Source organism: Dermochelys coriacea, chromosome 15 (genome assembly GCF_009764565.3).
Source record: "Dermochelys coriacea isolate rDerCor1 chromosome 15, rDerCor1.pri.v4, whole genome shotgun sequence".
Taxonomy (NCBI): domain Eukaryota; kingdom Metazoa; phylum Chordata; order Testudines; family Dermochelyidae; genus Dermochelys; species Dermochelys coriacea.
Genome location: NC_050082.1, coordinates 28,319,124 through 28,345,835, shown reverse-complemented (window position 1 = coordinate 28,345,835; position 26,712 = coordinate 28,319,124). Strand labels below are relative to the sequence as shown.

The following is a 26,712-nucleotide window of genomic DNA, read 5'->3' as shown; positions in this document are numbered from 1 at the left end:
AGATGGACTAGATCAGACTAGTTTATGTATACAGCTGTTTATCTCCAGCAGATCAGCACACTGAGTCTGTGTTTATTAGAGGCTAAGACCACAAAATTTATTTGCCAGGCTGCACAGATGCAGAGGGCTGCTAGAGGTGCATGAACAATGTGTTTGCAAATGATTTCGCACTGGTTAATGGTACAGGGTAAATGCTAGTGGTGATTTGTTGGTGTAACTTGGGGTCTTTGTTCTGCTTTGGATTAGAGATAGGCAAACAATGGAGCAACCCACCAGATCCCCTCAACGTTTGGGAAGCTCGGACTGAGTTCCTGGAGCCGAATCCACCTCTGTGGTTTTTTTGGTTCCAGCTCGGAACAATCACTAGAGAACTTCAGCGAGAACAGACAAGATTGTGAAAAGCTCCTGAGAATCCTGATCAGATGGCACTATATGGGTGGGGACGTAATCTCTCTTTCTGATGTTACCCACAAAATGCATTTTAAGGACACAAAAGAACTCAGATTAAGCTCGGCCCAGCTGCATGCACTCATTGTAGTGTTCACCACTGGGCCAAGATCTCAAAGAGCAGCTTGTCAGAGTTTGGTGCCCTCTGACCCAAACCCGGGACCTACCCTTGGCTTGGCTTGGTTTGAAGACCCAAACTCTGAACCCCAGGCTCAGCCCTATGTGGCTCTGAGCCCCGCTTCCTCTTTGGCTCAGCCCCACCATAACTGAAACATGCCTACAGTAACTTCACTGTAGCCATGGAATGCAGCAGCATTGTGCATAGTCAGATGCAAATGAGCCCCCTGAACAAAAACACATTAAACTGGCCATGTCTAATGCTTGCTCACACATATAGTGTGGTTCTTTGTCACCGGCTAGTGGCTTGACTATTTAACGATGTTTATGAGTCTGCTGCTGCCTCTCAGCTAACGAACCTGGTCCTTAAACTCAGCCACTTTAATAACACTCCCTAGCTCTTATCTAGCGCTTTTCACCTGTAGTTCTCAAAGAGCTTTACAAAAGAGGTCAGCATCATTATCTCAATTTTACAGATCGGGAAACTGAGGCAAGGAGCGGTGAAGTAACTTGCCCACTCTTGCCCAGAAGGCCAATGTCCAAGTCAGGAATAGAAACCAGGTCTCCTGAGCCCAAGTCCAGGGCTCTAGTCCCAAGGGAGTCTTTTACACCTGGAGATCCCAGCAGCAGTCCCAGAGGTGACTCAGCGGGGGTGTCATTCCAGGGGGTGGAGAACAGCTGCTTCCTTTGCCTTGGTGGGAGGTCTTTTTATTCCATGCATTACTTCACACCCGCCAATGAGTGAATGCAGCTGGGCAGAGCTCAATCCCGCTTTTCTTTTATGGCCCTAATACATTTTGTGGGTAACATCAGAAGGGGAGATTATTTCCCACTCCTATAATCCTCCTCCCCCCCATCACCACAAAAAGCAGTGAAATAAAAACCAGCTGGTCAGAGAAGGCTGAATGAGTGGGGTGACGAGGTCACCAGACGCAGACAGGCGGCAGACAGAGTTGGTCCGCCCCGGCTAGCAATGCCCTCGGCATTCGTCGCCGCTGAACCTTCTGCTCTGGTTTGGAGGTGTAGCTCCACTGAAAACAACCAGAATGTGGGGGCTGATGCAGAAACGCACGCCCACATTTTGCAGGGGCGCCTCAGCTTGCCAAACGGAAGCCTTATTTGGAAAATGTAGACCTTGCTCTCAAAGGGATTCTTTGCCTTCACAGCCAGGACAAGCTGTCCTGGGGGGATTAACCTCCCCATGCTTTTCACACTGGGCCCGCTTCTGTCTGTCTCCCATGCCCACAGTGACGCCCTGGTTGTTCCCCGAGGAATGCCAACGGCTCCAAGCACTGACCAGGCTCCTGCCCAGCCTCTGCAGTTGTGTGGAGGATACAGTTTTCTCCTTCAAAGAAGGAAGTAACCCATGTGTCTCTCTGCTGTGGTTGGGAGTGGCGGACAGAGTGCTGTCCTGTCACTCTGTGAGTGTGACTGGATGGAAGGGGGGCTTTCCACACTTGCGTACCAGGCTGCTGGAGAGACCCAGAGCTATGTGTCACCAGGCCAAACGTCTCCCTCAACAACTGCGAGCTTTGCTGGTGCTTAGACTGTGTCTCAGCTCCCCAGCGCATCCGGCTGTCGTCTCCTTGAGTCTTCCCTGGCCCGAACCTCACCTAGCAGGTCACAATTAGTGACCTCAAGCTCCCGAGGTCATCAGAGATGTTTCTCTGCAACGAAAAGCCTTTACCACTGTGCAGTCCAAGTAGATATTAAGTTTGCTGCTCTGCTGAGTTAGTACATTGCAACTTATTAATTCAACTGGGGTAAATAGACCCTTCCCTTCAAGCACAGCACTGAACTGGCTTGCAGGAAAAGTGGAACACTTCAGTAACACTTAAACCGTACTCCTTTGTTACCAAACACAATGGGGTCACGGCTCTGGGAATCCCGGCAGCATGTTATACCTTGCATTTGGGGTCTGCGTGTAGTGGGAGGGGTGGGCGAGAGGGGTGGGTTTTCTTTGTTGTGTGCTCTCCCTTGTCGGTATGTCAGGGATAGGACCCCACAGAGCATGTGGGGAGCAGAGCTGTATGCAGCCTCAGCCTGGAACGGCAAACGTCCTTAGTCTGAGGTTCGCCGGCATTCACAAACCTCAGCCCCTGCTCGCTAAATTGGTCTGGGATTGTGTCCCCACTGGGATGCCACGCCCTTTTCAGGGTCCCTTCCTCAGTGACCCCAAAAGCTCCAGGACTGTGGAGATGAGGAGAGGAGGTACTTGCTGAGGAGATGGGGTGGCTGAGAGGAGAAAGGACAGGATCAATGGCAGGGATTTCTTTGGAAGTTCCAGTTAGTGGAGTTATCTGTCTAGGTTACTTATATATCCCCACCACGCCCCTGTGAGGCAGGGCAGTGCTATCATCCCCATTGTATAGATGGTGAAACTGAGGCAGAGAACGTATGACTTGCACAACATCACAGTCTCCTGCGTCCAAGGGTCTCTCAGAAAATACCATCTGAGAAGTTTCTTGAGTAGCCTGGAAGGAATGGGTCAACCTTCCTCCTGCCTGAGATTTTGGGGGGGCAATGTCAGCTCTCTTGTGAATAGGGCTAGTACTCTTCATGATCTTTCCATGGGTGGATGGTGCTGCATGTCTAGTTTTGACAGAGGTGGGCTCCATCTGGGTTCTCACCGATTCACCTCCTTAAAAACACTTGCTTCCTTTGCCTGGTGACTGCTGGGATGCAGTGATGGCCTTCAGAAAAGCATGCAGTAGGACTGTGTATCACAGGAGATGTTCCATTTGGTAGGATAAACAGCATTGGGATGGGGTCTGAGTTTGCTGTTACCACCCAAGAAAGAGATTGTGGAGTCACTGTAGATTGTTCTCTGAAAACAACTGCTCACTATTCAGCAACAGTCAACATTCCTAACAGAATGTTAGAAACTATTGGGAAAGAGACCAAAAATATCATATTGCCACTATCTAAATCCATGGTGTACCCATAACTTGAATATTGTGCCCAGTTCTGGTCACCCCATCTCAAAAAGATCAGAGTGGAAGTGGAAAAGGTTCTGAGAAAGGCAACAAAGATGATCAAGGGTCTGGAGCGGTTTCCATATGAGGAGAGATTAAAAAGATTAGGGCTGTTCGGCTTAGAAAAGCGTTGACTGAGGGGCGATATGTTCAAGTTCTATCAAACGATGAATGGGGTGGAGAAAGTGATTAGCGAAGTGTTATTTACCCTCTCCCACAATACAAAGCCCAGGGCTCACTCAATGAAATCAATAGGCAGCAGGTTTAATACAAACAAGAGGAAGTACTTTTTCATATAACACACGAGCCTGTGGAACTCATTGCCGTGTGATGGCCAAAAGTATAACTGGGTTCAAAAAAGAACTGGATAAGTTCAAGGGTGGATCATTCCATAATTGCCATGTTCTGTGCACTCCCCTCCCAACTCTGGAACCGGCCACTGTCAGAATCCAGATTCTGGACAAGATGGACCATCGTCTGACCCACTATGGCAGGTGTGATGGGATGTTCCCACCCAGCTGTGTTCAGAGGTCTCACAGTACTCACCATGGCACCTTGTAGACAGTTTTTTAAAAATTGTCATAGAGACACCACATCCTATTGTGAAATATCACTTCCTCCTGTTTTTTTGTTTTATTTTAGAAAGGAGAAGCGTTGACTTAGCTAAAAATCTTTCAACTATGTGTGCAGAAATTACAGAACCATGAGTCAGTTTCATATGTAACCCCAATTTGTTCAGAAGTGCCGGACAGCTGTAATCCTGACTCAATTTGTATGTGGATTTAGAACTCTGAGATTACCCAATTGATCACAGTCAAACCAGGTAAATATATCCCTATTTATAATCTAAATTCCTTTCTGATTATTCACAGGATTGCTTCTATCATTGGCTCATTTGGATAGTGGGTGGGATCTAAGAGGGTACAAAGTGCAAATCCTGGGGAAATGCATTCTTTGCAGAGACTGTGCAGGAAAAGGTTTATGGCATTTGCTGTTACAAAGGGATGACAGGGAAACTCAACAGCATTGGCAGGCGCTGGTACTGCGGTGATTGTTCTGGAATGATTGAGGGGTGTTTTCCCCATGGTCGTTGTGAGAATGATTTTGCTGGTTAATCAAGTTTCCCCAACTCAGATTCTTCAGAGAGTCTTTTCATCCTCTCTTTGTTATTCCAGCAACAGGGTCTAATTGTTAATGAATGATTAATTATAGAGGTAAAGTCTAATCTTGATGTATCTAGTTCTGCAGCAGAAGACTCCGTGCATGGAACTAGCACACGGTACATTGTACAGTCATCTCCTTGCATGTATCTTTCTGCTTGTGTGGGAGAAAGCTAGTTTGCTCACCCTGAAGTTTCTTACAGACTTTCGAAAGTAGGGCATAGAAGAGTCATTCTTTAGAATGAAAGAACGTGGAGAAACTTTGCCAGAGAAGCTAGATTGGAATAGGTTTCAGAGTAGTAGCCGTGTTAGTTTGTATTTGCAAAAAGAAAAGGAGTACTTGTGGCACCTTAGAGACTAACAAATTTATTTGAGCATAAGCTTTCGTGAGCTACAATTCTTTTTGATAGCACTATCGCATCTTCATTGGGGATGGCTTGGCAGCCTTGGTTAAAGCAAAACCAGGTAGGCTCGTGCCTTGGATCAAAAGCCCATCCTCAAAAGTCTCCAGAGCCTTGAGAATGTTCCACAATGTTTATTTTCATTTTCGCAAGTGGTCCTGCGAGTTCTTTTGGAAGTTGTGGGACTCTTGAGTGAAAGCCTAACCCCATGAGCTCTTCAGCCCAAGTTCAGGACCAAAGTAGCTCAGAAATGCCTCATTTCAGCTGCCGGATGCTCAGCTGAGCTGAATCTCTACAGCTGGTGAGAGTCACCCATCACGGCGCTGGATCCTTGTCCAGTGGTGATCTGCTTAGTAATTAACACTAATGGAGAAGAGGGATGTGATGATCCCAGACTGAGGCTTGTAACACACACAGTTCTTTGCACTGGGTTGGATCTGGATCATGGCATTTTGCCAAAGCCCTGGCTAGGGGGCAGCCTGCAGCCATCTTGACCCAAAAGGGACCCCAGGAAGCCAAATTTCTTCCATCGTTCGGAGGATTGCTTAGATTGCTCCACCCCTTGCTGGCCAGCTCTGAAGGCGAGTCTGGAGGTGGGGATGATATGTCCCTCTCTCCTCTCCCAACTCCTGTGGGGGGAATTGCAATTTAGCGGGGCATGGAAGGAGCAGCCTCTGCATTGCCTTGACAGCCAGGAGGCAAGTGTCCCCTGTCCTTGTTTTGGATGATTGGAGAGACTTCTTATGCCCTCCTGCCCCACGTGACTTAGAGACAGGGACGGGCAGGCCTGCGGTGACAGTACTTAGCTCTTTGCCTTTCCAAAGCACTCTGTATAGACTTTGCAAAAAGAAAAGGAGTACTTGTGGCACCTTAGAGACTAACAAATTTATTAGAGCATAAGCTTTCGTGAGCTACAGCTCACTTCATCGGATGCATTTGGTGGAAAAAACAGAGGAGAGATTTATATACACACACACAGAGAACATGAAACAATGGGTTTATCATACACACTGTAAGGAGAGTGATCACTTAAGATAAGCCATCACCAGCAGCAGGGGGGGAAAGGAGGAAGCAAGTGACAAGCAAGGTAGGCTAATTCCAGCAGTTAACAAGAATATCAGAGGAACAGTGGGGGGTGGGGTGGGAGGGAGAAATACCATGGGGAAATAGTTTTACTTTGTGTAATGACTCATCCATTCCCAGTCTCTATTCAAGCCTAAGTTAATTGTATCCAGTTTGCAAATTAATTCCAATTCAGCAGTCTCTCGTTGGAGTCTGTTTTTGAAGCTTTTTTGTTGAAGTATAGCCACACTTAGGTCTGTGATCGAGTGACCAGAGAGATTGAAGTGTTCTCCAACTGGTTTTTGAATGTTAGAATTCTTGACGTCTGATTTGTGTCCATTCATTCTTTTACGTAGAGACTGTCCAGTTTGGCCAATGTACATGGCAGAGGGGCATTGCTGGCACATGATGGCATATATCACATTGGTAGATGCGCAGGTGAACGAGCCTCTGATAGTGTGGCTGATGTGATTAGGCCCTATGATGGTATCCCCTGAATAGATATGTGGACAGAGTTGGCAACGGGCTTTGTTGCAAGGATAGGTTCCTGGGTTAGTGGTTCTGTTGTGTGGTGTGTGGTTCCTGGTGAGTATTTGCTTCAGATTGGGGGGCTGTCGGTAAGCAAGGACTGGCCTGTCTCCCAAGATCTGTGAGAGTGATGGGTCGTCCTTCAGGATAGGTTGTAGATCCTTGATGATGCGTTGGAGAGGTTTTAGTTGGGGGCTGAAGGTGATGGCTAGTGGCGTTCTGTTGTTTTCTTTGTTGGGCCTGTCCTGTAGTAGGTGACTTCTGGGTAGTCTTCTGGCTCTGTCAATCTGTTTCTTCACTTCAGCAGGTGGGTATTGTAGTTGTAGGAATGCATGATAGAGATCTTGTAGGTGTTTGTCTCTGTCTGAGGGGTTGGAGCAAATGCGGTTATATCGTAGCGCTTGGCTGTAGACAATGGATCGAGTGGTATGATCTGGATGAAAGCTAGAGGCATGTAGGTAGGAATAGCGGTCAGTAGGTTTCCGATATAGGGTGGTGTTTATGTGACCATCGCTTATTAGCACCGTAATGTCCAGGAAGTGGATCTCTTGTGTGGACTGGTCCAGGTTGAGGTTGATGGTGGGATGGAAATTGTTGAAATCATGGTGGAATTCCTCAAGAGCTTCTTTTCCATGGGTCCAGATGATGAAGATATCATCAATGTAGCGCAAGTAGAGTAGGGGCATTAGGGGACGAGAGCTGAGGAAGCGTTGTTCTAAGTCAGCCATAAAAATGTTGGCATACTGTGGGGCCATGCGGGTACCCATCGCAGTGCCGCTGATTTGAAGGTATACATTGTCCCCAAATGTGAAATAGTTATGGGTCAGGACAAAATCACAAAGTTCAACCACCAGGTTAGCCGTGACAGTATCGGGGATACTGTTCCTGACGGCTTGTAGTCCATCTTTGTGTGGAATGTTGGTGTAGAGGCTTCTACATCCATAGTGGCTAGGATGGTGTTTTTAGGAAGATCACCAATGGACTGTAGTTTCCTCAGGAAGTCAGTGGTGTCTCGAAGATAGCTGGGAGTGCTGGTAACGAAGGGCCTGAGGAGGGAGTCTACATAGCCAGACGATCCTGCTGTCAGGGTGCCAATGCCTGAGATGATGGGGCGTCCAGGATTTCTAGGTTTATGGATCTTGGGTAGCAGATAGAATACCCCAGGTCGGGGCTCCAGGGGTGTGTCTGTGCGGATTTGTTCTTGTGCTTTTCCAGGGAGTTTCTTGAGCAAATGCTGTAGTTTCTTTTGGTAACTCTCAGTGGGATCAGAGGGTAATGGCTTGTAGAAAGTGGTGTTGGAGAGCTGCCTAGTAGCCTCTTGTTCATACTCCGACCTATTCATGATGACGACAGCACCTCCTTTGTCAGCCTTTTTGATTATGATGTCAGAGTTGTTTCTGAGGCTGTGGATGGCACTGTGTTCTGCATGGCTGAGGTTATGGGGTAAGCGATGCTGCTTTTCCACAGTTTCAGCTCGTGCACATCGGCGGAAGCAGTCTATGTAGAAATCCAGGCTGCTGTTTCGACCTTCAGGAGGAGTCCACCCAGAATCCTTCTTTTTGTAGTGTTGGCAGGAAGGTCTCTGTGGGTTAATATGTTGGTCGGAGGTGTGTTGGAAATATTCCTTGAGTCTGAGACGTCGAAAATAGGATTCTAGGTCACCACAGAACTGTATCATGTTCGTGGGGGTGGAGGGGCAAAAGGAGAGGCCCCGAGATAGGACAGATTCTTCCGCTGGGCTAAGAGTATAGTTGGATAGATTAACAATATTGCTGGGTGGGTTACGGGAACCATTGTTGTGGCCCCTTGTGGCATATAGTAGTTTAGATAGCTTAGTGTCCTTTTTCTTTTGTAGAGAAGCAAAGTATGTTTTGTAAATGGCTTGTCTAGTTTTTGTAAAGTCCAGCCACGAGGAAGTTTGTGTGGAAGGTTGGTTCTTTATGAGAGTATCCAGTTTTGAGAGCTCATTCTTAATCTTTCCCTGTTTGCTGTAGAGGATGTTGATCAGGTGGTTCCGCAGTTTCTTTGAGAGTGTGTGGCACAAGCTGTCAGCATAGTCTGTGTGGTATGTAGATTGTAATGGATTTTTTACCTTCAGTCCTTCGGTATGATGTCCATCTGTTTGCATTTGGAGAGGAAGATGATGTCTGTCTGTATCTGTGCGAGTTTTTTCATGAAGTTGACAGATTTCCACTCTAACCTGGTGGCTGAACTTTTTGACTTTGACCTTTTTGGTTTAGGATTTTCAGATCAGGATCAAGGGTTGTTGTTGTTTTTCTGCAAGCTCTCCAGGGCCTCCTCACTTGGCCCACTCAGCATGGCCTAATGGCCCTGGCAGTAGATGTTCATTTCTGCTGTTTCCTAACGAAGCCAGAGGTGCTGCAGAATGAACAGCAGCAGGAAGGCCCAGGTTCACAAGGCCCTTAAGTATGTCCCTGACTTCAGCCCTGATCCTGCACCCTAGCAGTCAATGGGCGTTTTCTCATTGACTTTAGTAGGAGCAGGACCGAGCTCTCTGAACATGTCATTTGCCTCATCTCATTGACTTCGGTGGTGCAACTTAACGTTAGGCACATGCTGAAGTACCTTGCGGAACCAGGGTCTGTGGCAAAGTAGCAACCCTAACCTGCCCCCTCCTGACTGGCTGTAGCATTGCAGTGCCTTTTGCCTCAGTTTCCTCCACCTTCTTTTAGCCTATTCCAGATCTAGCAGTGCTCTGGCCCTCCAACTAGACCACTTTACAGTGTCCTGCCCCTTCTGGGGTCACAGAGTCCTTTATCCAAGTCCAGCACCAATGTATCCAACCCTTCTGCCCGGCTGGGCTCAGCGGGCTGCCACCTCTGCATGGGTGTCAATCTGCTGCTATTGCTGCTCCCTGGTCCAATCAGTCCCTGCTCCAGGGGCTGGCACGCTCCTCCCTTTCCTCAAGGTTTCCGGCAGGCTCCAAATGGTTCAGGTTCCTACAGACAGGGCACTTCCCACCTGGTCTCTTCTCCCCAACTGAGCTCACGCAGCTCTTGCTGGAGACAGGCCCTGCTCTCCCTCAGCTGGGCTTTATTTCTAATTTGTCCTAGTCCACTCTCCAGCTTCCCCTCGGCTGGTTAATTGGTCTCCCAGGCCCAAATTCCCATTTCACAACCTCTGAGATAATCACTGCATCATGGGGCCCCAAAGAGTTAACCAGACTTCTCAGCACCCACAGCCGCTGGAGTTCAGTTTCGGGTTTTTGGAGAAAGGCCCAATGGGTTTAGTCTCACTGAAAAGTTTGCCTGCATCTGATATTTACTACATCCTTATTTACTTTATGGAGAAAGTAAATAAGGAAGTGTTATTTATTCCTTCCCATAACACAAGAACTAGGGGTCACCAAATAAAATTAAGAGGCAGCAGGTTTAAAACAAGCAAAAGGAAGTATTTCTTCACACAACGCACTTTCCGCAGGATGTTGTGAAGGCCAAGACACTAACAGGGTTAAAAAAAGAACTAGATAAATTCATGGAGGATAGGTCCATCAATGGCTATTAGCCAGGATGGGCAGGGATGGTGTCCCTAGCCTCTGTCTGCCAGGAGCTGGGAATGAGCAACAGGGGATAGATCACTGGACAATTACCTGTTCTGTTCACTCCCTCTGGGGCACCTGGCATTGGCCACTGTCAGAAGATGGTATATTGGACTAGATGGACCTTTGGTCTGACCCAGTGTGGCCGTTCTTATGATATATATGCTGATATTGTCAGTTATACAGCACTGTAAGTGTGCAGAGCAGCTGACAATAAAATGAGCCCAAAGCTAAAACCCTGCTGCAGAGCAACTAGTGTCTAGCCAGACGAGCAGGTGAAAGAGAGCCCCAGACTACCACCTGGGATAAAGACAGAATGGAGACCTGAGCTGGCAAGTTATGTCATTGGCATTTCAAGAGATCCATGGATTGCTGGGGGGCCGGAGGGATTGCTTTCTTCTCACTGTAAAACGCTGTCCATTAGGGCATTTGGCCTTGCTCCAAAGCATCAGGCAGTGGCCCCGGATGTGAAATGATACCAGACTTCTTGGGCCAACGGTTGGATTTAATACGGCGACTGTTTGGTTTTTTATGATGTTCAGAAAAAAAAAACTTTGGCAGCAAACCATTACTTGGGGCAAATCTGCAGGAGTTTATTTCTCTCGGAATAGGACTCCGTTAGCTCAGTCACCAGCAGGTAGCTGATCCCAAGATGAGATGATTCCTAGGACTCCATATTTTCTAAGCATTGAAGCCTGCTCACTTTCTTTGCCCGCCTCATAAGCCCTCTCCATCAGTGGGTTGACCCTGCAAGACTCTGAGTGCTGTCTGCAGGATTTGGGACTGATGTTAGGTGCATTCGTGAAGGTAGCTGAGTGGCCAGAGTAGCACTAGCTCTGCCCTCCATGTAAATCGCTACAACCTAATTGCAACAAACACTGCTGGCGTTTGAAAGCAGAGTGGTCGCACCTACTTTCTGCAGCACGTGGGGGGACTAAAATGACACTACGCTGGGGGGGGAGGCAGATACGCTGGAGGGTCAGGATAGGGTCCAGAGTGACCTAGACAAATGGGAGGATTGGGCCAAAAGAAATCTGATGAGGTTCAACAAGGACAAGTGCAGAGTCCTGCACTTAGGACGGAAGAATCCCATGAACCGCTACAGGCTGGGGACCGACTGGCTAAGCGGCAGTTCTGCAGAAAAGGACCTGGGGATTACATTTGATGAGAAGCTGGATCTGAGTCAACAGTGTGCCCTTGTTGCCAAGAAGGCCAATGGCATGTTGGGCTGTATTAGTAGGAGCATTGCCAGCAGATCAAGGGAAGTGATTATTTCCCTCTGTTCGGCACTGGTGAGGCCACATCTGGAGTATTGCGTCCAGTTTTGGGTCCCCCACTACAGAAGGGATGTGGACAAATTGGAGAGAGTCACTACGAGGGTAGTGAAGCACTGGAATGGGTTACCTAGGGAGATGGTGAAATCTCCATCCTTAGAACTTTTTAAGGCCCAGCTTGACAAAGCCCTGGCTGGGATGATTTAATTGGGGTTGGTCCTGCTTTGAGCAGGGGGTTGGACTTTGACCTCCTGAGGTCTCTTCCAACCCTAATCTCTGATTCTTCTGTGAAAAACAGCAACAATTTGCAGGAGAAAAAAAAGCATTTTATTGGCCTTTTTATTGGCTGCAGAATGCCAGGAGAGCCTAAAATTAATAGCAACCAGTATAAAAAAGAAGAAAAATGATAAAAAAAAAAAAGAACTTTTATTATCTCAGAAACAGCCCTAGTCTCTCAGCCTTTCAGCACAGGGTAGACAGAAGCATAAGCATAAATTGCTTCTTCCCCCCCCCCCAGACTCCCAAGAATTTCCCCTTCTTTTAAAATTAAATCTCCCAAATGAATATGCTGGAAATGGAAGCAAGAAAACAGAATTATGACTCCATTAAATGGTTATTTTTAATGAGCCAAACGTTCAGCACCTTAATTTGCACTGAAGTCTATAGACCAAATCCAGGGTTCTTTACTCAGTTTGCCCGAGTCAGAGACTTAGTACAAGCTGAATAAAGAGCTAGGATTTGGCCCACCATAAACATGCCCTTTGAACATGCAGTGTCAGCTATAGGCACATCTACCATTCATGTCAGTGAGGCTACACTAGGGAGATGATAGTGGGCATTCGAAAGGACTGCCTTTCATAAGGCAAGTGGGAATCCTAGGCCCCAAGGCTTGGAAAGAGTTGTAAAATATGGAGTAAATAAGGGAACACCCAGAGGATAGCTGCCTATGCACATCAGAATGAGAGAAGCTATAGAATTAAAGGCAGCGTGGTTCAGAGGTTAGGGTACTGGGCTAGTTCACTGTGTGGTGTTAGGCAAATCACTTAAACACTGCTTCTGTTTCTCTCTCTGGGAGATGGAGACTGACGATTTGGACTTCCCTTCTGGGATGCCACCTGATGTACTGGGATTTCACTGAGCCTCTCTTGCTCAACCAGCCAAGGTCCACTGTCCCTGCTTTGCTCAATTTGGCTCTCCGGCCTCTTGCAGCACACACACAGGTAGGCCACACCCCGCTGCAGTCACAGACTGAAGTCAGCTCTGTGTGAGAGGATTCCCTCAGCACTCATGTGCACACCCTTTTTGGGAGATAAACCCAGTCTAATACTGTCTTGCACTGTATAGAAAAATCTGCACAGCACAAGCTCATAAAAATCCACCCTCTTCCTCAATGTGAAGAGGGATGTGCACAAATTCTTGCCTCCCCCCAGTTAGAAATGATATATGCTGGGTTTTAATATAAACAAGAACTAAGTTTATTAACTACAAAGGGTGAATTTTAAGTGGTTCAAGGGATAGCAAACAGACAAAGCAGATTATTTCAGTAAATAAACAAAAGCACAAATTGAGTTTAACACACTAGATAGGCAGGATACAAATTAACAAATTCTCACCCTGAGTGATAAAAAGGTGGTGGATTCTTAATGCACAAGTAGCCTTGGCTTTCCCAGGTTTTCTTACACAAGTTAAAGATCTTAGCCTGGGACCATCACTTCCCACAGTTCAGTCTTTGTTCCTCAGGTGATTTCAGGTGCGTTGATGTAGGGAGAGTGAGGACCCCTCATGTTGTCATTGTCCCTCTTTTATATCTTCCCCCCACTTGCTGGAAAGCTTTTTTGCTGTGACCTGTGTCAAACAGTTCCCATTGTGTAGAGCTATCTCTGAGAGGTTTCTATTGCACACAGTCTCTGGGGTAGTCCTTGTGCTTGTGTGCATTTCTTCAATAAGCCACTAACATTGTTTGGCCTCATCCAGCGTAGCCCATTTGAAATACAGAGACATGGTCAATATTCCCAGCTTCAGATACAGAAATGATACAGGCATACAAATTCGATAAACACATTCAGTAAATTATAACCTTTCCAAATATCTGACAAGACCCAACTTGCATAAAGTATAACTTAGTTATACCATAGTCCTATCATAACCACATTTCCATAAAGAATCTGGGGTGTAACGTCACAGAGACAAGGATACTTCCCAGGCATTGGAAAGCCCCTGGAGATTCTTGGAGGGGAAGCACTGGGCAGACATTCTTATGACACCATTTTAGACTGATATGTGTGTGAAATGTGGAACCACTCGAACTGTGGGGGCCCAGTTCCACTAGGCATAGGAACCAGCTCTTCACATTTTGTCCGTCTCTGGGACTGCACCTGAATCATTACTTTCTAAAGGACTGGAACGCTTCAGCCCACTTCCAGAAGGTCCTGAGCTGTAATGTTAGGGTCCAGATTGGGCCCCTCCAAAGTCCAAGGGATGCTCAGATCCACAGGTTGGCTTCTGGCCCAACTCTGCCCAGTATTTGTGTTCCCATTTGTCTGTGCAGTGCTGGGCTCTGTCGGAAACGAGAAGGCCAGGTCACCATAGTAACCATGAGCATGCTATTTTCAGCCTGAATGGACCCCTCCCCTCCGCACTCCTCACTCCAAGAGAGAGCCGGCGTGTAAGAGTCCCCTCTGTAGCAGGAACCTCTCTGAGAGCAAAATGGCTGCCCCAGTGCACCCAGGCAGTTTTTAGAAACGGAGAAGGTGCAGTGCATGGAAAGCATCGCCGTCTCATAGATGCATGTACTGGCTTTGTTACACGATCACACCAATGGTTATTCCCCAGCACCGGCTCTCCATTGTCTACGGCGTGTTGTCAGTTGGTTTGATTGCAAGCCACCGTTTCCCAATGCTCTGCGTCAATAACACCTTGTCTAAAACCTATTTTGTGGCATATTCCTTTTGCCCGCCTTGTGCCCTGCTCTCCCCTGCTGGTTCAGCCTAGGGCAATTGCTTCAATATATGCTGTGCCCAGAATCTACCTGTCCGTCTAGGTGCATCTTCGTCAGTATTGCCTGTATGGCAATGAGAGGAGATCCCTGACCTGCTATCTGGACAAAGAATTGCAATGCAGGAAGGGCTGGGAGAGGCTGTCTAACTTTCGTGTATTGTCTACTCCTTCCTTAGAATGAGTCCATAGGCTTCTAGCGGTAGGGGCCTGAATGGTTACAATGAACTGAGGCATCACACGCAAAGGACGCTGGGATATTCCAGGATGAATCAGTTCCAGAACGCAGATCCCAGGTGCTGGGACTGTCCCTTCTGGGTCTACCCCTTTGGCAATGACTGATGCAGCGTGGGGATGGACAAGCCATCGCTGAGATTTGGCACTGGCAACCAAATCTCCCATCCGTGTTGTGTGTGTATTACGGGCACCTGCGTGGGTGAGCTGCCAGAGCTCACATTGGTGCCTGCATCATTATTCACCTCCCTGACTTGCTGAAGTCTCCTGGGAGTTTACACATAGCATCCGCGGCTTACCCCATGACATCACAGCACAGGGCAGAGTTTATTGCACTTGCGATCCGAATCATGTTCGAGGTTAAACAACAGGCTATTTCCTCGCAGCTTGCAAGCTCCTCCGAGAGAGGAATACTCACTCCATCTGTGAGCCTGGCAGTGGGCAGCGCTGCTCACTGACTGGTGTTCATCCAGGGACGTTCAAAACAACCACTAACCCTGACGTCTTTTCAGCTGGCAGATGAGAGGGTTGGGAGGATAGAGAAGTGCTCAGCGGCTGCTGGCTGTGACTGCACTTAGAGACGGGTGGGGCCGGCTGGTTCTCCCTTCGCTAGCAAGTGTTCCTGGGCAGGGAGCATATGGAGATTTAAAGCCTCCCAAATCAGAGCCAGGCGCAGCGTCAGGACCTGCTCTGCCTAGATAAATTGAACGAGTCCTATTTTGTGCCTCCCTCGTAAATCAGGTTCTCCATGGGCGAGATGGGCTTTCCAAGGCTGCCTTGTTCATTTATTGTTGATGTTCGCACAGGCCCGGTTGCTAGTTCCGGAGTGAGTGCGTTGCCACCAGAGCAATCTAATTACGGGTTGGAGTCAGCCGGCAAGGGGGCCAAGAAAGGGTGGGTCTCCAGCTGTTGGGTGGGCTGGCCGAGCAGCCAAGCCGGATGAGGAGAGCCGGAGCTGCCTTAATCAGAGTCCCTTCTGGGTCCCTGGGGCCTAGGACTAGACGGGGAGCAGCTCTCTGGCAGAGGTGCAGGGAAGGAGACCGGAGTGCTGGGTGGGCTGTGAAGAGAACCACAGCACTGAGCTCATGCAGCTGGAATGCGAGAGAGAAAATGCAGCGGGGGGGGGGGGGTCCTTCTCCTATGCAGCGGCCGCAGCACAGAGGCAGGGGAGCACCTGGCCAGCTGGCGAGCAGGTACGGCTTCAGCACACCTAACCAGCACGTGCCTTTGAGTTGGGTGAAGTCAGAGGAATGGGCCGGTTCTGGGGAAGGCGCAGGCGGAGTGCGGTGGTTCAAACACAGCCTGGCAGGCAGGAGCCCAGGGCGCTCTCCTGGATCCTGACACTGACTCGCTGTGCGAGTTTGGGCCGATCTCAGCACCTCAGTTTTCCCATCTGGAGAAGGGGATGGTGAGACTCACCCCCCGCTTTGAGGTGCTCAGACCAAAAGGGCTTGGTGCAAAGCGCAGTTGTTATTTATTTGGCTGGCTCAAAGCGCTCCTTATCTTCAGTCTTTCCCTCTGCTTTCTCCTGCCTGCTGGGTCATTTGCGATGGGGGCGGAGACAAGCGGTCATTATTTCAACAGTGTGAAACTAAGAGACTCAGGGGGCCATAAAGTCTCCACTAACCACAGTGCATTGGAGCCTGATTCTTTGCCATCGCTCTCAGCTCTCTCATCAGCCAATTCCCCCTTCTCCAGTGCCCTCCCTTCCATAGGACCATGCTCTCTGCTCCTCGGCCATGAGATTTCCTGCCACTTACCTATCTCTCAGAGGCGGGTGTGTCCTCTGACACCTATTTGCAACCCTTTGTGGGTCACAGCCCCCAGACTGAGAGCTCATGGCCTAACTAATATGATTAGCTCCTAGTCCAGCAATTGGGTCTGTGGGAGTGGTCCCTTATGGGTCCAATGGGAGGACTGGAGCCTTCAATTTGCTCTTGGTGAGGTGGTGAAATGAAGCAGAATTGGCCAGGCATTCAAACTCCACTGGCTCAGCGAGCCTTGAAGGACCAGAGTTTAGATAACACGGGACCCTCACAGAGTGACAGTCAGGTCTTGTTTTCATACTCAGTATTGGTAATTACTGCAATATGCGACTGGATAAGGGACTGAAACATACAACACTGATGTCAATGCGTCTGAGTGCCCCCAGTAAAGCAGCGGCCCTCCCTAAGTTCTTTGCATCCCCCAGACCGGCAAATGTGACCGAAGCAGGTAGGAAACGCTTCCCATCTCTCATTCCTTTGCTTTTAATCTCCTACGTGTTCTTCAGGAGGCTGCACAGTGGCCTCGGAGGACCGTGGCATTGCATGGGGCACCGGAGTGGAATACTCACCAATCAGTGTTGAGCTCCTAGCCTGGCAGAAGAAATCAGGAGTTGCAGGGTTTAATTAATGACCGGTTCAGGTACTTCTTGGAAGGGAAATAGCCACTGCCTGCCTGCTGGTCGCTGATGCTGGAGCATCAGGAAGGAGCAGTTTGGAAGGCAGGGGGCGGGTGCAGGCAGGGCCCATGTGACAGCCCAGCTGTTTAGGAAGGACCGGTGGACTTTGTTAGTGAAACATTGGCCATTTTCCTACTTGGCCATGCTGAGCTCCCCTACCACAAAGGACAGGATTTCAAGGGAACATCCTTATTTTCCTCTCTCACTGCCCCTATTTACAATTGTCAAGCTAGAAATGGGTCTCCCTCAGACCCTCACCCAACTCAATATGAATGTTAGAACTCAAGCCACTGGCTGCTTGAACACCAGGACTAAGCACTGTGACTTTTGGACCCATATCTCCCTAAAGAGGGCACTTATATTGCCCCGATCACTGCAGTAGCTTAGCTCTGCTCGGCACCCCTGTGCATTGGGGAAGCCTTACCATCCCCGGGTTCTAGGCAGGGATCTGAGGCACAGAGAACATAAGAATGGCCATACTGGGTCAGACCAAAGGTCCATCCAGCTCAGTATCCTGTCTACAGACAGTGGCCAATGCCAGGTGCCCCAGAGGGAGTGAATCTAACAGGTAATGATCAAGTGATCTCTCTCCTGCCATCCATCTCCACCCTCTGACAAACAGAGGCTAGGAACACCATTTATTACCCATCCTGGCTAATAGCCATTAATGGACTTAACCTCTATAAATTTATCCAGTTCTCTTTTAAACCCTGTTATAGTCCCAGCCTTCACAACCTCCTCAGGCAAGGAGTTCCACAGGTTAACTGTGCGCTGTGTGAAGAAGAACTTCCTTTTATTTGTTTTAAACCTGCTGCCCATTAATTTAATATGGCAGCCCCTAGTTCTTATATTATGGGAACAAGTAAATAACTTTTCCTTATTCACTTTCTCCATACCACTCATGATTTTATAGACCTCTATCATATCCCCCCCCCTTAGTCTCCTCTTTTCCAAGTTATGTGAGAGAGATCACATAACTCATCAGAACAGTCAATGGGAGAGCCAGGAATTGAGCTCACCTCTCCTAAGTCCCTGCCCAGAGCTCTAAGCACAAGGACATCCTTCCCGTCTCTGGCTCTATTTGATCTATCTTGGGCCCCATGCTGCTGAGTGTCTATTTAGCTATGAATATGCCATTCATGTCCAGAGCGCTGAACGACCCATCTCTATTTCACATGTTGGCCCAGCTGTCAGAAAGCCACTCACACACTCCACTTCCAACACAACATAGGGGCGCAGGTAGCTGGAGACTTCACAATTCGATTCTCCTATGGTCATTTGACACCGAGGCCGGGAAGGACAGGGACAGTCGCAAAGGTGGAAAACAATTGGAGAAAGAATTTTCCAAACTTTTTGGTGTCTCAGAGAAGGTTCATGTCAAGTTCTGGGCAAAGATTCGGGTTGGTGCTTGTTTGACCCACACCCATTTAGCTCCTGTCTATCCCTTTCCACAGGCCAAGGCCTAGATGCAGTAGGCAATGTGGGACAAAGACCCAAAAGCAAGGGATACATACAAATTATTTCTGACCAAAATGTAAGTTGTTGTGGGGCTCATTCCTTTAGAGTCTCTCATCTCGGCGCTACAGCTCTGCTTCTCGGATGTGTGACGTATGGCTAGAAAGGGTTAAACATCCTGCAAAATAAATAACCCGCAAAAGACATGTGGGGAGATAATGTTTGCGGTTTTGTGGATTTACATATGTATAAGTAGGGTCCACAATGTAATCAACAGTCCCTGAATATGCTGTATCCCTATAATTCAGAGGTCAAAAGAACATCCTATCATTTAAATGAATTGTAAACACAGGATATCTCAGTATTCATCTCTCTTTGACATGTATAGCAAATCATCTGTGAATGGTGGAGGAACAAGCAAATTGCCTTATGTTAATTTTATAGCTAAGTACCAGTATGGACCTCCTTCAAAGTCATCCTAATTACTTTTTGAACTCCAACTTGTCGAAAGACATGAAATTGTATAAAAGATCCTTGGGTCCTGATTCTGTCATCTCAGATCGGCTTAGGCTTCATCAGGGGAAGTTTGAGTCACAAGACTGAGGTCCCACTTATGCTGGGATGCCCTGAATATGATATTTGGACATTGGACTATAACCTATGAACTATTTCTGAAACAACTTGTAGCAACTACAAAGCTCACCATCTCTGCTCTGAATCTGCACCCACGTGAATTGAACTCATGTCTGTATATATATAGATCTTTTAACAATACTCTCTCTTTTGTTTTCTAATAAAGTTTAGTTTAGTTAATAAGAATTGGCTGTATTTGAGTAAGATATGGAATATTCATTAACCTGGGAGGTAATGTGTCCGATCCTTTGGGATTGGTAGAACCTTTCCTTTTATATGATGAAATAAGATTTTCAGAAACCATCATATTTGACTTAGGTACCTGGATGGAGGCCTGAGGCTGGATCACTTTAAGGGAACTGTGTTGTTTGGACTTCTGAGTAACCAGTGAGGTAATAAAGAAGCTATTTTAGCCTGGCTTGGTAAATCGAAGTATTGGAATATCCACCAGTTTGGGGGGATTGTCTGCCCCATTCTTTGCAGTTCACCCTAATGGAGTAACCACAGCTAGGCTCCCCATTAGGACCCCGGTCACAGTATGGCGGTAATTTTAGGACACAGAATGTGTGTGGAGTTCTGGTCATACAGTAATAGAAGCGTCTCCATCCATGCCGCACAGATTCTGCTCGGAGAGCCGGGTTTTATATCCTTGCTCCACTGCTAGGATTACAAACATTCCTTCCATAGAGCCATGATGCTGAGCACATAAATCAGCGATATGCAGGCACTGTGCAGCCTTATCTCTGCTCTGGAAAGGAATGATTTTAGAAAACAAACGGAGTGGCGGGTTGAGTGAATCGGGGAAGATAAACAGGCTTTCTCTAAAAGAAAAGCAGTACTTGTGGCACCTTAGAGACTAACAAATTTATTAGAGCATAAGCTTTTGTGAGCTACAGCTCACTTCATCGGATGCATTTCTCTGAGAGCTGCTGGGTGGCTGGTTCTTGGTGGAGTGAAAGGATGGTGGGAGAAGATGTTACAGAATATAATGTGACCCACTGCTCTTAGGCCGGGTTTCCTAGACCAGGGTGTGAGTTTCATCACTGAGCTGGAGGCTGAGGGACCAGCTCCTGTAGAAAGGAACCTGTCCCCAGGACAAACCTTTCTGAGGGTTGTAACAAATCGGGATGCCCCTATCCCAGGTTATTTGTCCTCGGAGATGGTCCCAAAATGACACCCCCGCCCCAGTTTAAACACCCTAGAGCTTTGGGGGAGATTAAATTCCTATCTGGGTCTGCACTGAAGCCGAGCCTTTCTCTCTGTCATGGGTCAAACTGCAGATCTCAGCACCCACTAACTTTCAAGTTGTCCCCTCTTATTTCACATCTTCCCCTGCACTTGTGGGCTCTCTATTTAATATATTCCCTCCCCCAGCCCCTATCCATCTTAACTCTCTGCCCAGCTTCCTGTTGGCAGGCAGACTTTGCTCACTTCCCCTTTCCAGGCTTAGCTATTAGGAGAGAGATCAGCTGGAAGGAAAGGCAGTTGCAGAGTGGAAAGACAGTTCCCAGGGAAGTGGTGGAGGCGACCCTCCCCCTGCAAGGGATAGCCAGAAGGCATTGGCGGGAAGGATGCAGGTGATCTGCCAATTGCATGGGCTGAGGTTAGGTTACCCGAATGGTCAGTCTTTGATTCATGGCTTCTTCCCTCATGGGATTTCAGCATAAAAGGGCCCTGACTTTGCAAGATGCAAGGCTCAACTCTAGTGGCTTTTTCCAGCTAGAGCACTGACATGTGTGATCCTGGCCCCCTCGGCCATCCAGAGCTGCTGTCGCTGATGAGGAAGCTGCCTATGGGGGCGGGGGAATCCCAGAAGAGACCAACCTGTCTGGCTGCCATCTCCTCTTCTGGGACTTAGTACCTTAAGTGCTGAGGGAATGTGAGTGCTCCTATTTTTGTATATATATCTCAGGGTGAGATCTGAGCAGGAAGGCCTGAGAGGGCACAGACAAATGCAATATATGAGGCTGCAATTCACTGCCAGATGGAAGAGGCAGTGAGAGGAAACTAATGGGAATTGTCCCTCTAGGGCTATCTGTTGGGGCAGCGTTTAATATGACTCATAGTGGCCCCTCCTTCATTCTTAGCACTTCTGAATTCCCTGCTGCAGCTTGATTTTAGTGGGTTGTCCTCCTGTTTCTGCAGAAGTCTCTCTAGTCTCTCTGGGGAAGCCTGGAGGAGCTGAGGGATGTCTATGGAGATGTCAGTCATACGGTACTAATACATTGTGCCATTGAGATCCATGGGGAGTTCAGCTTGAAAACCAATGACATAATATGACCCAATAATAACAATTCTTTGCATTCATGTTGCTCCTCCCCACCAAGGCTCTCTGGGTCCTTTGCCAGTGAATCCTTCCAGTTTCTGCTCTTCTGGGAAGCAAGTTAGCGTTATTAACTCAGTTTGACAATTGAGAAAACTGACATTAAGGGACTTCCAATGTCTCCCACTGAGATACCCACAGAACTGGGTGGGAGGGGGCGTTGAAGAGCTGTTTCAGAATTAAAACTTGGCTCTGGAAATACCTCCAACAGTTGTGCCCAGGAGTGGAGCTGCTCTACCCATCTGCGTTTCAGGGCCCACGGTGGCCATCTCATTCCACAGCCATGCCAGTGGTAGCCACCTATGGCACAGTGCCATGGCATGAGGAAGCAGACATCCCATAATAGTAACAGATACCCGTCCCCACCGTGGGCCAGAAAATCGGCAGATCAAAGGCCAGAGAACTGAATGGGACTTATGTGGTGCATGAGCCTTGAGCCGATCCCTGCACCGGCGGGTGAATTTTACGCAGACTTGACTCAGGCAAGTTCTCACTGATGTCAAATGGGAGCTCAGCTATTTTCAGGTCTGGCCCTGAGGACTGGCTCTGAGGAAGAGCACAAACTGAGCGACACACTCAGGCTTTGACCCCAGAACAATACGGCCATATCGATTTACTGGTAAGGTTATAAACTAGAGCAGGGTAAAATAAGCCCCAAACTTTCATTTAACGTTCTCCCTCCACCCTACCCTCACTCACACATTATCTTCCATCCTCCTGTATCTCTGCACATCCAGGTTTTACCCCGAATGGGACACAGAAGTGCTGAGATAACTCAGGAAATGCTGCCTCTTCTGGAGGAATTTCTGGACATGGGAAATACTAGAGACCTCACAAAGGCTGGCCTGGAGAGCTGCCTACTCAGAGCCTGATTCAGGGAAACACTTAAGTCCCTTGTAACAGAGGGGGCCCACCCCTTTACGGGCCAGGAGACCTTGGGCTAGTCTGTCCTGTTCAATTAGCCCCACCTGTGCCCTAATGAGCTGCCTCCGGGCCTGAGGGGGTGGAAGGAATAGGGTCAGGGGTTGACCTGATGAACAGCTGGGCCTCATGAAAAGGGTTGAGAGAAGGCAGTGAGGAGAGGAACTACAGGAAGCAGGTTTAGACTTCGGAGGGAGGGGAGGGCGGGTCTGTAGGAGGGAGGCATGGAAGCCTACTAGGAAAAAGGGTCTCCAGGTAGAAAGCCCTGGAAAGCACTGCTCAGCTAAAGGCACAAGGAAGAACTTCACAGGGCTTGGGAGTATGGGTGAAGAGCAGGGAACTTCACTACGTGGTAGCCCATTCGGGGCATGGAGCTGAGCCCAGAAGATGGGCTGAGGAGTAGCCCAAGAGGGGCAGAAGAATCATTTGTTTGTTTGGCCTTTTAGTTAGATTTGTTTCAGAGTAGCAGCCGTGTTAGTCTGTATTTGCAAAAAGAAAAGGAGTACTTGTGGCACCTTAGAGACTAACAAATTTATTAGAGCATAAGCTTTCGTGAGCTACAGCTCACTAATGCATCTGATGAAGTGAGCTGTAGCTCACAAAAGCTTTTGCTCTAATAAATTTGTTAGTCTCTAAGGTGCCACAAGTCCTCCTTTTCTTTTTAGTTAGATTTGTGTTACTCTAGCAGGGGACCTGGCTGGAGGACGAGGCCCCAGAAGTTGCGGAGTGATGCAGAACCAGAATGGCAGACAATAGGGGGCGCTAGAGTAGAAGAACCTCTGCAATGCCTCCAGGGTTTAAAAGGGCTCTCCTGGGTAAGCCCCTTCCTTCACCATTAGGCTTAACTTTGAACATGTGTTTGCATCCCATTCAAATTAAGCATGTATGTAAGTGCTTTCCTTGGGATATTTTCCCAAATCAAGGCCATCGATTCTACAGACTCAAGAAGTTTGAGTCATTTGGCTGATGGTCATTTAACCCTTGCGAACATCCATTCCAATATTCTGCAGCAAGAGTCCTTAACACAGTAAAAGTGTCAGTGCAACATATTGTTCCTTTGCAGGAGATAGAACTGCAGTATTTCCCTTAATAAGGGAGCATCTGAACTTTTGGTGCTTCTACATCCCTGAACAATTATCCCTGTCAGAGGTTTGCCTGTTGCTAATATAAACAAAACTCCTGTTGTTAATCAACTGCATTGCCAGGGATACGAATAAAAGGAATCATTACAGAGGATGAGATTACTGCTGGAAACTCTGGGTCTGTTGTTTTAACGTATAAATGATATAATTGAAGCATCAGTGACAGAAAAGTCTGAGCCAGTGGGTGTGAGAGAAGGAGCAACTTCCAGGCCCAAGGCTGACAACAAAACTATTTTCAGGCCCATGTCTGCTCCAGCCATGGCTCCGGCTGTCTTTTATTAATGCTGGCAGGAGCTCAGGAGGTTGGCAGGACTCCACTAACCAAATGTTCCCCAAACATCGGTCTGCGATTTCCATTACTCACAGAACTGGATTGGTCCCTCAGCCAATTTCATATCTGCCAGCAAAACTTGTGAACTTGCAAAATCTGGCTCGAACATCAGCACTCTGTGGGCAGATTTTTCAGTCTATGGGTGGAAGGCTGGGTCTATGGTTGCAGATGTCGGATGGAGAGGATTACGGAGAGGAGCCGTGAGATTAGCTCTGTGATACTGCTGGTTATGAGAAAAGGAAAAAAACTGAAGTAGAAGAAATGTCTAACAGGCTCACGAGTGAAGCTCAGGTCGCAAAAAACAGCGGGGCTGACCCCAGAGCGCTTTCCTCGGTGTTTCCCCAGTATTCAGTCAAGGACTCCTGCTGAAATCCACAGGAGTTTGTCTAGGTAAGGAACTCAGTCTTGGTACAGCTATCAGGATTTAGCCTGGGGTTAGGGACAGATCCAGACTGTCATTGTCCTCAGCGCCTGTGGATCAGGCCCTTAACTAGCCATGTGCCTTGCTCGAGATCCATCGTTCAATAAAGCACCAGAATTGCAGGGCTGAGGGGACATGCTGGACTGGCAGCTCTGGAGGTGGAGGTCCTCTCTCTGCAGGACACGCACTGCCGGGCAGAACAAGTTTCTCTCATACCTGCGGGCTGGTGCTTGGCCAGGAAATCAGATTTTGGCTCGGTGAAAATGGGGGTCACCTGTTGGCAGGAAAAATAAACTTTCTCCGTTTCGAAGCTCAGACTATGGAGACAGCATTGTTGTAAAGGCTCTGGGGAGTGCCCCAAAGCAGCATTTTGCTGTCAGTGAAGAATTTGCCCACACAGATCAGCCCAGAGTTGCTCTTGCCTTTCTGCATGCTTGTCGTGGCTTTCCCTAAAATGCATGTCAGGAGACGCTGATTGCCCTGAAGGGTGAGTGTGCAGGGCATAGTGGTTTCTCTCCTTCCCCATGGCCAGATTCTGCCTTTACCTTTGCCAGTGTAAATAGGGAGGTGCTCCATTGACTGCAAGGTAGTTGCTCCAGCTATGCATAGAGTAACTGCACTCTGACCCTCTCCCCTGCTTATAACCAGGGCATCTCTCTCTGCCTGTTCTTGTCGATGCACATTCACCCAGGGATCAGACAGGATGTGCTGCAGTAGAAGTCTCCCAGGTGAGCTCTCTGCTGCCCTCCACATACCATAGTCATTTGTAACGCACCATCGTACCGTCAGATCCCACAGTCAGACTCCCAGGATTGGCCTTTCTTTGCTGCCTGCGTGACAGTCCTTCCAGCTGCATTTACATGGAACCAACTGGAACACCCAAGACCAGTGTGACTAGCAGGGTGTGTGTACCAGGATATACCTTGCATAGTTCTTTAAAGGTGGGATCCTGAAATTAAATGTAATAACCCCACTTCCTGCTGCAGCACACCCACTTGGACCACCTAGCCACGGCCAGCAGCACCACCACAGGCCCACGGGTCAGCCAGGGCAGCTCAAACCCCAAAAGGATGATTTAAGAAAAATACCATCACACATGCCAATAGAGGTGTGTGTGTGGAGATCCCATCAGCTTGTCTGTGACCTCTTAGTGGTGAGTGTCTCATGGACAGGGCTGCGCAAAGGGTCTGGCTTGAACCAGGAGTCCATCCCAAAGCAGCACAAACCTACAGCAACCAGCCCTGGTGCATGAAGGTTTGTGAGGAGGTGACACGTGTGTGCTTTTATTTGTCACCTATACACCAGGTGTCTGCACCCTGCCGTTCTGTAGCCTGGAATGGCTTGTCCTCACCCACTGGGTGGGTGCCTGGCTTGAACAGAGTGTCTGGTGATGGTCTGAATGCACTGGTAACCCTTGGGAACACAATGGACAAATCCATGGTCTGATTTAGACAGACAAATGGACACATACACACAAGTGAAACAAATGAATGGAGCTATGCACAGAGTTTCTGCCCCTATGTGTGTGTGTAGACAGAGACACAGACACAAGTTAGATCTCTGTGCAGGCAGCCGGCTAAGACATTTGAAAACACCTACTTATATATTCCAACCTTCACTTAGAATTTTTAGCATCACCTGTTACTTTAGCAGAAGCTCATTGAATGCATCAGTCTAAACCTGTTCGCTTCTTTGTGTGTATGTGTCTCTCTGGGGCTATCTGATAGTGAAGTGGCTTTTCAGCTGTCGAAGGCTCAATGCTCACTGTTCTCCAGCCTACTGTAATTATTAAATGGCTTTGAACCGCTCCCTGCTGCAAGCTATCATCCTCTGATGCCGAAGACAGAGACATACTGTGCAGTGCCAAATGATGGGGAATGCGTCCGTGATTGCCATTGCAAACGCAGCTATTTAGATAATAAGAAACAAATATTTTCCGGCTAATTTCTTGGATTCTGCCTCTACTCAGCTCAAGTTTCTACAATCTGCACCAGTTTATATCTAACTCTTTCTCGGGGTGAACTGTCAAAGGATTTGTCACTGGGCATATGGTTTAAAATGGAGTATACAAACTAGGTATGTGGCTATTTTATTGCAATAACATTTGCGGTTGGAATACACAGTGTACACAGACCCAAGGTGGCCGTCTGTACAGGGGTGAACTTCACCCTATAAGATTAATTTAGAATGCCACACTCCTTGTTGCAAGCAAATTACCAATCAGCACAATGGTCCCAGTACAAAGTCTTTACTTTTCTCCATCTCAGTGTGCCAGTCATGTCACGTGTGCAC

The 26,712-nt window shown here is 48.0% G+C and overlaps 1 protein-coding gene across 6 annotated transcripts in view; it reads left to right on the top strand.

The window, feature by feature from the left end:
- CMKLR1 (chemerin chemokine-like receptor 1) overlaps positions 1–26,712 on the top strand; it is a 43,959-nt gene that overhangs the window by 7,239 nt on the left and 10,008 nt on the right. For 3 of the 6 annotated variants that reach the window (XM_043498202.1, XM_043498199.1, XM_043498200.1), the window contains exon 2: positions 4,182–4,362. The exons of 1 other annotated variant lie outside the window; for it this stretch is intronic. The gene's annotated coding sequence lies outside the window, so the exon portion shown is untranslated. Of the gene's footprint in view, positions 1–4,181; positions 4,363–15,709; positions 15,945–18,670; positions 18,729–26,712 lie in introns of those variants that run through there. 2 more of the 6 variants (XM_038373559.2, XM_043498201.1) reach the window with 2 other exon arrangements.